This window comes from Cucumis melo, chromosome 1 (genome assembly GCF_025177605.1).
Source record: "Cucumis melo cultivar AY chromosome 1, USDA_Cmelo_AY_1.0, whole genome shotgun sequence".
Lineage (NCBI taxonomy): Eukaryota > Viridiplantae > Streptophyta > Magnoliopsida > Cucurbitales > Cucurbitaceae > Cucumis > Cucumis melo.
Window position 1 is genome coordinate 6,431,432 of NC_066857.1, and position 12,250 is coordinate 6,443,681.

Consider the following 12,250-nt stretch of genomic DNA (forward strand, 5'->3'; position numbering starts at 1 on the left):
AAATAATAATTATTACTTTCTTTTATCTCTTTTTTTTTCCTACTTTAATTCAATAACAACCATCCACTCTCTCTCTTCATTAAATCCAACAATTGACCCTTTCAAAATCAGTAATTAAATTTTGTTACCTTCACAAATAATTATTTTATTTCATCCTTAAACCTCATTAATTAAATATCCAACCAAAGTACTCTTTAACCTTAATTAATTATAAGGTCAAAATAATCCAATTTCATAAACAAATTCGAAATTTACAAAATTACTCTTGAGGTGAATAAATGAAAACTCCAATCTGTTGGGGCGTTACAATCACTATATACATTCTTCAACGATCATATGTTTTTCTCGTAGAACATACTTACTTGCTATACAAGTATTTTCGATCACAACAATCTTCTTCAGTTCAGTTCTGCTGCTCCACAATATTAGACGTCTCACAATATATATATATATATATATATATATATATATATATATATATATATATATATATATTGTAACAACCCATAAATTTAGGGAACTTATTATGGGTATTACATTAAGTGGACTTCGAAGTTAAGGAATGTATTTGGTGTTTTGTGTTGGATTAATTAAATATATATACATGAGTGTGTGTATTTAATTAAAGATTTTGGAATTTGGTAGAATTTGTTTTAATTAAGATATTAGAGCCATGTATCCCAAGTTGTTCAAAGATTAGAACTTTTGAGGACGAAAGTTGTTAAAGGAGGGAAGATTGTAATGCCCCAAATATTAAGATAATTTTAGAGTTAATTATCTTAATTTTGTTTAATTAGATTTAATTTATTGGGCGTTATTTTTGAATTCATTTAATGAGAATTATTTAATTTATGTGAATTGAAATTAATTAAATATTTCTTGATGAATATTTAATTAATTAGAGGTTTTGGCATGTGGAGTTTGTCGAGTTTTTAGATTAAATGGTAGGTTAACAAGATTAAGTAAAGTTGTGGATTTTTAGTGTTGTTGAAGTTGAATTTAATTAAATAATTATGAATGTTATTTAATTAAATTGTGGGGTGAAAATTTTGTTGGAGATTTAATAATTATATGTATATGTGGAAATATAGATATAATTATTATGTTAAAGGAAAAGATAATTATATTTGTTGAAATATAATTATTTAAGGAAAAGATAATTGTATTTTGGAGAAAAGATATTTAGTAAGGGAGAAAAAGTAAAATAATTATATTTTGGAAAAATATAATTATTTGTAAAAGGATAATTATTTTGGAAAAAGATAAATAATAATTAATTATTGTAGAAGATAATTAATTATTCTGCAGAAAGAGAAATATTGATTATGGAGTGAAGTTGTTATGGTTGGGTTAAGATAATTCATGTTGAGTTATAAGTGATTAATTGGAAAAGATTTGATTGATTATATTAATTGAGGATTTAAGTTAATTTGAGATTTTTGTGGGAAAAGTTGGTTTTGGTGGAATTGGATTTAATTGAGTATATATATATGGATATATATATATATATATATTTAATTAATAATTTGGAAAAGTAAAGTTAATTATATGATGGAATATAATTATATTTGTTTGGAAAAGAAGATAATCCATGATGAGAGAGATGGTTGGTTTGATTGGACGAAAAAAATATATAATGGTTTAAATGAATATATATGTTTATTGTAGATTTTGGTGAGAGAAAAATAATAATAATAAAGAAGTATTATTATTATTATTAATGGTTATAAATGTATAAGATTTTGTGCATTTAAGACATTTATTGAGGAAAAATAATGGGAATAAAGATATATGTATATCTTTGGTATTATGTATACATATATCCTAAAAGTAAAAGGAAATAATAATAATAAATATTATTGTTATTATTTGGGTCTATAAATAACATTAGAATGGTTAAGTTAGAAAGTAAAGGAAAAAGAAAAAGGTTCTTTATCTTCTTCTATAAGATAACCCTCTGCAATTAAGATTGGTTTCTTTGGAAGCTTGAGGAAAGATTGGTCTCTTTGTAAGCTTGAGGATTTAAAGTGATGAATTTTTTCCATCAAGGATAAGAGGATTTTTCAACCTCCATATGAGTAACCCTAGTAAGCTATGAAATTAAATTAATATTTTATTAATTTAATTTTGGATCTTTTTGGGGGTTTCTTTAAAGGTTCAATTGACTAATTTTTTTTTAAGATTTAAATCTTGGATTTTTTCCAATCAAGGTTGAATTGGTTTCAACCCCAATTTTTTAGAAAGTTAATTATTTTGGGAGAATTTTTGGATGTTAGCCAATTGCTAAGTTCATTAATTAAGATACTGAGTTTTTCTTTTATGATTAGGATCAAGTTAATTGGAGGATCAGCTAGGGAGTACTTTGTTTGGCTAAAATCTCCAGGTAAGAGATTCTTCTACTAGACCTTTAAACTGAATTTAAGAGACCGCATGTAATTATGAATATGCATTGGTGGTAGCTAAAATGCATAACTTGTTGATTGATGATGATGACTGATGTTATGTTAATGACCGGTAGTATGTTGTTGACGACTATTGATGTTGATGCATGATATATTAATCACATGATTAAGGACGTTAAGATTAATATTCATGCCATGTTTTGATGTTATGTTATGCTACATGTTATGGATAGGGTGTTCTGTTAACTTTGTCTATTAGAGTCGTACTTGCATGGGTGTCCTTCGGGATCACCACCTTTTTAGGACTGCGTAGTCCGACGGGACCACCAGTCTGGCATTGACATAGACATGATTCGAGTAATTCGACGGAATCGCTCGCAGCCCGATTGTCTTAGTGTTTCCTCCGAGTACACTACAGACCAGTTTGTCCTAGGTGTTCCTTTGGGATCACTGAAGATCAGTTATGTTCCTTCGGGATCACATGTTGCACGTGTTCGGGAACGTGCCAGTTCTTGGGTACCACTTTTCAGGACTCTAATGGGAAGTTAACAGATACCTAGCGGGACTAGTAGTAGGTCACTTACTGAGTATATGTTTATACTCACTCTTTCTATGTTTAATATTTCAGGCGAAGGTAAAGGTAGAGTAAAGCTGGCGAGCGACAGAGAAGGATCCGTGACATGCCATATGGGGACTCATTTTTGCTTCCGCGTTTATGTTTCAGCGTTTTAGTATTCTATTTTTAATGAAAATTTAGTCTTCCCTCGTTTCAAGAAAGTGTCTATCGTTATTGTTTCTTTTTAGTAATGGTCTCAGCTTAGTATAAAGAGTTGAGTCGTTACATATATATATATGTATAAGCCTTGCAAATTTTTGATTATCTATGAGATAGAGGCAATATAAGATAAGCCTTGCGAATCTTTGATTATCTATAAGATAGAGACAATATAAGATATATCTATATTATTTTATAATATTCCACGATATTAGGAATAATATCTCATAGGAGATATTTAAATAATTTGAATATTTAATCATATAAAAAAAACCTTCAAGTGCGAACTCCTTTTCAATATAATATTCTTTTGAACAAATATCCTTATAAATTTGAACCAGACCCACAGCAAGTCTAACAGTCTCCCTCTTAGGACTAGCTTCCATTATTTGTTTAAACATGCATATTATCATTCTAGGAAATGCTTGTTACTAATATTATTTCATAGATTGGTGAATAATTACAAAGCATAAAACTACACTTCAGAAAAGTAGCATAGTTCACCAAAAAAAAAAAAAAAAACTATCAACCAATATCAATCAATCAAAAAACTACAAGCAAACTACAAACCAGATAACCAACTACAACATATAAATTAACATAAAAGAAAACAGTCATCAATTTCAAAACAGCCACAACTAACGTATATACTCGCTCTTGCATGCGAACAAATAACTAGGAAGAGGAAGGAGGATTTTGAGTTTCAATTATATGTTGAACTGGATTCAACATAGAGTCAACTACCACTCGACGATTGATAAGGTCAGCCATTACCTCGTTCATATCTTGAATTGTAGTAGTTAAAGATTGAGATTCATTTGTTAAGAGATGAACCATATAAGTCGCTAAATCATGAGAGAGATGTAGCCCCGAGGTAGGAATATTCAAATTTATAGCTGTAGACTAAGAACCAGGTTGAAGAGGACGAAACTTTGGTGGAAGATCTAGAGTATGAGACCCTTGAAACAACTTGTAATTGAGCATTATTGTTTTAGGTGCAGGACCACTCACATCAAATTCAGTCAATATATTGGGATGTTGAGAGAGCATAAAAGAACACAGCAGTCTTGGAAAACATATGGGAATGTTTATTCCAAACGTATCCACATGTCTGAGAATATGGATATACAAGATCTCCTACATCAACATGTGAACCTGTTCCTATCAAATATAACAAATTGGCCAGAGTAGTTGATACAGTAGAAAGATGAGGGGTAGGATGCCAACTGCTAATACCAATTTTGTGAAGAATGACATACTTAACACTCAACTTCATAATTGGAAATTGACCATCAGAGGGCCATTGTCGAGCAGAGCCACCAAATAGTTCTAGGAACCAACTGTTCTGGGATGGTAGTATAATTGAAACCCCAGGTGGAAGAGTAGTCTTCATAAATAAATTTATAAGAGTAGGAGAAACAAAAAAACTTTCGAATGTGAACTTTCTGATACTAAGACATTCCATGGTCATTAAAATCAGGTGGAAGATTTACTATAAATTATCTCACCAACTTGGGATAAAACGACCCAACATTAGAGACTGTAGGCATAAGACCAGTAGCAAAGATGAGATCAAATACTACAGAACATGAACGGTGTTGATTATAGATTATAGCCTCATCAGCAATACGCCTTTGGACTACAACGTACTTCCATTTGTGCACAAAGTCTTCTGAGTGAAATGAAATGCCATCGATAGGTACAACAGGTACGTTAGAACGAAGTTTACGTCTCCTTGCTTTAGTAGTCACTACTTTTTGACCTATTGTAGGCATTTTAAACTGCCTTTTGAACATCTTCGAAGTTGACTTAAAAGCAGTAGGAGAAGCATCAGTAGCAGTGTTCTTGTCAGAATGTGAGTGATTAGGAATAGATATCGATCTTGAGGAGTATTAGTAGCTGTGAAAGGTGGAGATGGAATAGAGTCAAGATCAGGTTCATTTGGAAAAGAGTCTTAATGAGCATTCGAGTAACGCATATCAAAAATCTAATAAAACTAAACAAATAATTCATCGATGGTTTCATCATTAGTTTGATAAGGTTTAGATAAAGAGGGAACGGATGCATCCTTTGCTTTGTTGGTGTTAGAATCATGACGACCTAGAGGAGGAACACCAAAAAGTTCTTCATAAAGATCATCTACATTGGACGACCTTTACCATATGCTTTCCTCTTCAGTACATTTGACAACATCACATTATCATCATTAGATGACTCAGATTCAACATCAGTTGTCTCAATAGACTCAGAATCAGAAATTATAACTTGAGGCCTTCTTTGATAAGAGGGATTAGTAAACTTGGAAGAAGGACTTTGAGTATCGGTTTCCATTGGAGTCAGTACGGGAGATTGCATAGTTGGTTTACTTGTTGCAACTACAAATTCTTTATACATGGATTTTTGAGATTCGGAGGAAGAAGATGATTTCAGAATTTTACTTACACACAGCAATCTTCTTCTATAAAAATGATGTGCAGAGGAAGAAGGAGTTCTCATGGGAGAAGATTTAGAATGATACTGAGGTTGACGAGTGGATACCATTCAAAAAATGATGCTCCTTATAAAATGCTGGAGCGAAACAGAAAACACTTGAAGAAGAGGAAGAGAACCGTGAAGGTGAAACGATGTCACCCAGAAGTTATTCAAATTCATATTTCTTCCTTGCGAGCCAGGTAAATCTGACTAGGCCCAGTAACCAGACGACCCATATTCCATTGATTATTATTGTTGAAACTAACAAACTCCAAACCCATCTCTAAATTTTTCAAATAACGTTACTTCTAATGGTTTTGTTAGAATGTCTGCAAGCTGAATTGAGGTACGGGCATGTTAAAGTGAGATTTCTTTAGATTTGACTAGCTCTCGAATAAAAGGATGTCAAATATCAATATATTTGGTGCGATTATGTTGAACTGGGTTTTTTGAAATATTAATTACGCTCATATTATCACAATATAGAATCATTGATTCTTGAAAAATATCGTATTCAGACAAGATTTGTTTCATCCATAATAACTGTGTACAACTACTACCTGCAACTATGTACTCTACCTCAACTGTAGACAAAGATACACAATTTTGTTTCTTACTAAACCAAGCAATAAGGTTATTGCCTATAAAGAAACATCCTCCAAAAGTACTTTTCTAATCTTAAGTGCATCCTGCCCAGTCAACATCGTAATACCCTACTAGAACTGAAGTAGTATCAAAGGAATACTAGAGATCGTAGTCTACTATCCCTTATACATATTTGAAAATGAGTTTTTCACACTGTAATTGTGATTCTTGAGGATCTGTTTGATATCTGGCACATACACCAACTGCAAAAGCAATGTCAGAACGACTGGCTGTTAGATACAATCGACTTCCTATAGTACTTCGATTGCAAACTTCCATCTACTCCTTTGCCATGATTATCTTGGGATACTTTGAGATGAGTTGTTACTAGAGTTCGTTTAATTTTTAACTTTTCAAGGCCAAAATTTTGGATGATGTTTCTAGCATATTTTTCTTGAGGGAGGAAAATTCCAGTCTTGCAATGTCTAATTTGAAAACCCAATAAGAAAGATAATTCTCCCACCATGCTCGTCTCAAATTCAATTTTCATATGCTCCATAAGATCTGTTATTGTAGACTGTGGTTGGCCTCCAAGATTATATCATCTACATACACTTGAGCAACTAAAAAATCTTGAGCCTTCTTTTTAATAAACATTGACTTGTCAGTACCTCCTCTAAAGAACCCTTGCTTTAATAAATATGTAAAAAGTTTGTCATACCAAGCCATAGGAGCCTATTTAAGCCTGTATAGAGCTTTACGTAGTTTATGTACGTAATCTAGATTGACAAAATCAAAATCCTTTTTGGTTAAACTACATAAACTTCCTCCGAGATATATCCATTAAGAAATGCACTCTCAACATCTATTTGAAATGTAATCTTTTCGCACATGCTATACCTAGCAACAATCGAATAGCTTCCAGTCGTGCTATATGAGTAAACGTCTCTCTGAAATCAACTCATTCAATCTAAGCATATCTTTGAGCAACAAGAGGGGCTTTATTTCTAATAATATTCTTTTTTTCATCAATCTTGTTCTTAAAAATCCACTTTGTACCGATAATATTGACGTTAGATGGTCTTGGTATTAATTCCCAAACTTGATTTCGTTCAAACTGAAGTAATTCTTCCTGTATCGCTTTTAACCATTGCTCATCCTTCAAAGCATCAACAACACTAGTTGGTTCTACTGTAGAAGTAAAAAAAACATTAGTAATCATTGTAGCATAATCAAGTCTGTTCTTTTTCCTTGTAGTAATTCCACTGCTGATATCTTTTATAATACTATTAGATGGATGATTTTTCTTCATACGAGCTGAGGGCATAAAAATTTGATCTTCAGTAGATTCGGTTTCAATAGAGTTAGCATTTAGGCTTGAGAAGTACCTTCTGTACACTCCTCATTAGTCGATCTTTCATTAGTAGTAATAACTGTCAGACTACTAGAAGATTCTTTTCCCAAACTATTGCATATAGATCCTTAAATACGTACTTTCATCAGTTAGACAAGATAATAATCTTGAATCATCATCGTCTTCTTAATAAGGTCTTCGGTATCATAAGCAATAATGTTCACAGACTCCATAATAGTTTTAGTGCATTTATTATATACTTGAAATGCTTTACTGTTGATAGAGTAGCCATGAAAAATACCTTCATCTAATATTGATGATATAACCGGTATATGACACTTGCTACCAAAAACATAAAAATATTTAACATTAGGCTTAGGAACCTTCTATAGCTGATAATTTGTATATATAGTTCCAGGACGAAGAGCTATCCGATTGTGTATATGGCATGTTGTGTTTACTACGTCTGCCTAGAAACATAAAGGTAGAGACTTCACATGTATCATGACTTGGACCATTTCTTGGATAGTTATATTCTTTCTCTCAACTACCTCATTGTGCTGAGGGGTTAGTGGTGCTGAGAATTCATAAAAAATACTCTCAGTTTGACATAATTCAATAAAAATAACATTTTCAAACTCTCAACCATGATCTCTTCTAATTCTCTGAATCCTTTTATCTTGTTCTCGTTGTAACTGAACACATAAAGACTGAAACGTCTTGAAGAAATTAAATTTTTCACGAGTAATCATACCCACGTGAACCTGGAGCAGTCATCAAGAACTACCAACACATGTTTTTTGACTCCAAGACTTTCCACCTGGATGGGACCCATCAAGTCTAAATGAAAAAATTCTACTCTATTTGTTCTAATACGATCTCCAGTCTTATGAGATGTTTTGATTTGCTTCCCAGCTGGACATTTTGAATACTGAATATTAGTATTTTGTTTTAACAACGGTACTCCATGGATAACTTCTGCGTTAATAGTCTTACAAATTTTAGATAAACTCATGTACCCAAGACGTTTATGCCCATATCATAGTTTGATCATGTTTAGCCAAATTACATTTCAGGTTATTATCTGAATGATAACAATTGTCAGAAAGTCGTGTTCTTGTCATTATTACATTTTGCCAGAATTTAGCACTTCATAATTGTCTTTAGAGAATTAAGCTCTAATACCAATTGATAAAATGAGAAGATCAACAACAGTAAAGAGGATGAGCCTTCAGTTAGTTAACATAGGAATAGCAATATGAGCAGATAAGAAAAGATAGTAAGAACATAGACTTTAGTAACCCAGTTCGATGATACTGTATCTTTGTTTGGGGGGTCTTTGACCCGATATGATAGATTTTATTGTTCGAGCAATAAATCATAAGTACAATCTTATGATGTCAAGTATAGAGTTTCTACATAACATCTTCACTCTATACTATCAGTGATACAATTTTACGGAATTAAACCTATCACTATCATGATACAAAAGTCATCAAAATAAAACCTCTCCCTTAATCATTTATCTTATCAATCAACTGATTAAGGATTTTTTGGTGGAAATCTTCTCCTTAATGGTAAATTCCATCAAGCATCTTGATGGTGCGTTGAACTTGTTTCGCAAAATAGAGGTTATACAATCTTGCTATAGAAGATCACCATATGCATTCTTCAACGAATCATCACAGATAAATATCAAGTAAGAATCGTATGTTTTTCTCGTAGAACATACTTACTTGCTACAAAAATATTTTTTATCATAACAATCTTCTTTGGTTCAGCTCTCGTGCTCCACAACATTAGATGTCTCTCGAATATATATATATATAGCCTTGCGAATCTTTGATTATCTCGAAGATAGAGGCAATATAGGATATACCTATATTATTTTATAGTAATTCCACTATACTAGGAATAATATCTCATAGATGATATTTAAATAATTTAAATATTTAATCATATTAAATAAAAAAATCTTCAAGCGTAGACTTCTTTTCAATACAATATTCTTCTGAACAAATATCTTTATAAATTTGAATCAGGCCCATAGGAAGTCTAACAAGCTTCAACGTTTGTAGAGAAAAATGAGCTAATTTGGTGAGATAAAACAATGCACGCACCAAAAATTTCAACGAGTGTAGTGTGGCTCATCACTTTTCTTTAGAGCTACATGACGTTGGGAAGAGCACCTTGGAAATATGAATATTTAGTTTCAATCATTTCACTATGAGAATGACTTACCACTTTACCAAATTGATACCACAGAAAATGTGTTATTTAGCTCTACTTAATTCGCGGTTGTTCCTACACTTTATGTGCTTGTTTGATTATTTTATAGGATTCTTTGGTATACAATCGTTTAAATTTGGTTATTCAATATTACAACAATTTTTTTCACGATCTTTTATATTTGACACACGATCTTAAACAACCAAATAAAAGTTTGAAAAAAATAAAAGAAAAATTGTAGAAGAAAGAAGATGAAAATGAAGGGCAAACGAAAATATTTAAAAAAATTGTAGAAGAAGAAGAGAGACGAGGGAAAGAAAAAAATCATAAGAGAAGAAAGATAATATAAAGGAAGTGCAAACCTGAAACATTTTAAAAAAATAGTTAGCTTCATGAGCTTTTTCATTTTAAGCCTTTAAACTAAAATCTAAAATCTAACAAGTAGAAGCCAAACTCAATTATGCTTTTGTAACGCCCCGAAGATCGAGGTAAATTTTAGTAAATCATGTGAATTTTCGGAAATTTAAGATTTTTGTAAAACGATAAAATAATAATATAATAGTAATTATATTATTATTATTAGGTATTTTATTATTTTAGTTTTAATATTTATAACTTTTTATTTCTTATTTATTTAATATTAATACTAACATTATTATTTAATATTATTTTAATTATTTAATATTAAGATTTATTATAAATTATTATTATTTTTATTTAATATATATATTAATATTTATTATTATTATAATTATTTAATATTAATATTTTATCATTAATAATAATTATTATTGTTTAATTTATATATGTATATATATATTATTACTTTAAAAAAAAAAAAAAGAAGAAGGGAACCCTAGCCCCTCCCGTGCGCCGCCCCCCCCCCCCCCCCGATTTTTCCTTTCTTCTTCTTCTTCTTCTCCTTCCTTTCCCGACAGCCCATCTCTCCTCCTCTTCGGCTTCTCCCACGCCCGACGCCACCATTTCTTTCGCTTCTTCTTCTCTTCAGTTTCGTCGCCGCCGTCTTCGTGGCCGCACACCACCAACGAATCCCGACTCGGCACTCGTCTTCCGCCCGCGAACGGCCGCGCGACCCCGCAAGCCGCCATCCCCGGCGTTCCTCTCTCTCTTTTCGTCTCTGCCTTCGACCGGCGATCTTTCTTTCGTCTCCGCCTTCGACCGACGATCTTTCTTTCGTCTCCGCCTTCGACCGACGATCTTTCTTTCTTCTCCGCCTTCGACCGCCGTCGCCATCGGAAGAGAAGGGATTGAACCCGAGCCGTACCCGACCCGAGCCGCCAACAATCCCAGTCGCGAGCCGCCAGCAATCCCAGTCCGAGCCGAGTGAGCCGCGTGAGCCGAGCCGAGTGATCCGCGTGAGCCGCGAGCCGAGTGAGCCGAGCCGCGAGCCGAGCCGCAAGCCGAGTGAGCCGAGCCGCGAGCCGAGTGAGCCGAGCCGCGAGCCGAGTGAGCCGAGCCGCGAGCCGAGTTGAGCCGAGCCACAAGCCGAGCTGTGAGCCAAGACCAAGCCGAGCCGAGCCGAGGCCAAGCCGAGCCGAGCCGAGGTGGAGCCGAGCCGAGCCGAGTCGAACGCCTTCAAGCCGAGCCGAGCTCTTTGTTTCACCAAGCCACCTAAGCCTTCCTTCCTCCGCTCCGGGTCACGGTGAGTCTTCGGTAAGGATTGTTTTCGATGAATTCCCTAATGTTGCTACATCCGATTAGAGTTTGAATATTGGAATAAGTTGTGGCCCTACTTTTCTCCCTTGAAGGTAGTACAGGGTTGACGTTTGTGTTCTCGGGTCTCGCAGTAGGCTTGTTTGGAGGTAGTTTGCCTTTCCTTGGGTAAGTCAACGGATGTCGCTTCTGACTTTTTTAAAACGACTTCTACTAAAGTCATCAACTAAAACCTTCGTGTTTCGTTTAGGTGGGTCTGTTGAGCGTGGATTCGATCGAGGGGCATAACCGAGTATCAGGTAAGGGTTTTCCTACTACTGGACCTCGGGTCGAGGCCGGAAACGTAGTAATCCACAGGGGATTACACGTTAGTGATTATACTGAATAAGTGTATCTATGTTGACTGTTAAGCCTTGTTATTATGTTTCTGTCTGATGTAACTGAACCGCAACCGCTAATTGTAGATTGAAATTTTAGATTGATGGACGTTGATCATGGGATTAGACGGGGAAGGACAATGAGTTCAGTTGGTTATTTAGCTGTTTGAGTCTTGGGGCTCTTCCATAATGGTATACGAATAGTTGACGCGTATAGCAACTGAGGGTGTAATGGTTTAAGCTTATACTACCTGGCCAGTAAAGCCTTTAAGGGAATTGTAAAATGATTGATGATTGTGGTATGACTGTGGTAGACGATTGAGTATAGACCGAGGGGTAACGGTTAGCTTCATCTATGGGGTAGTGTGCCTTACTTATATGT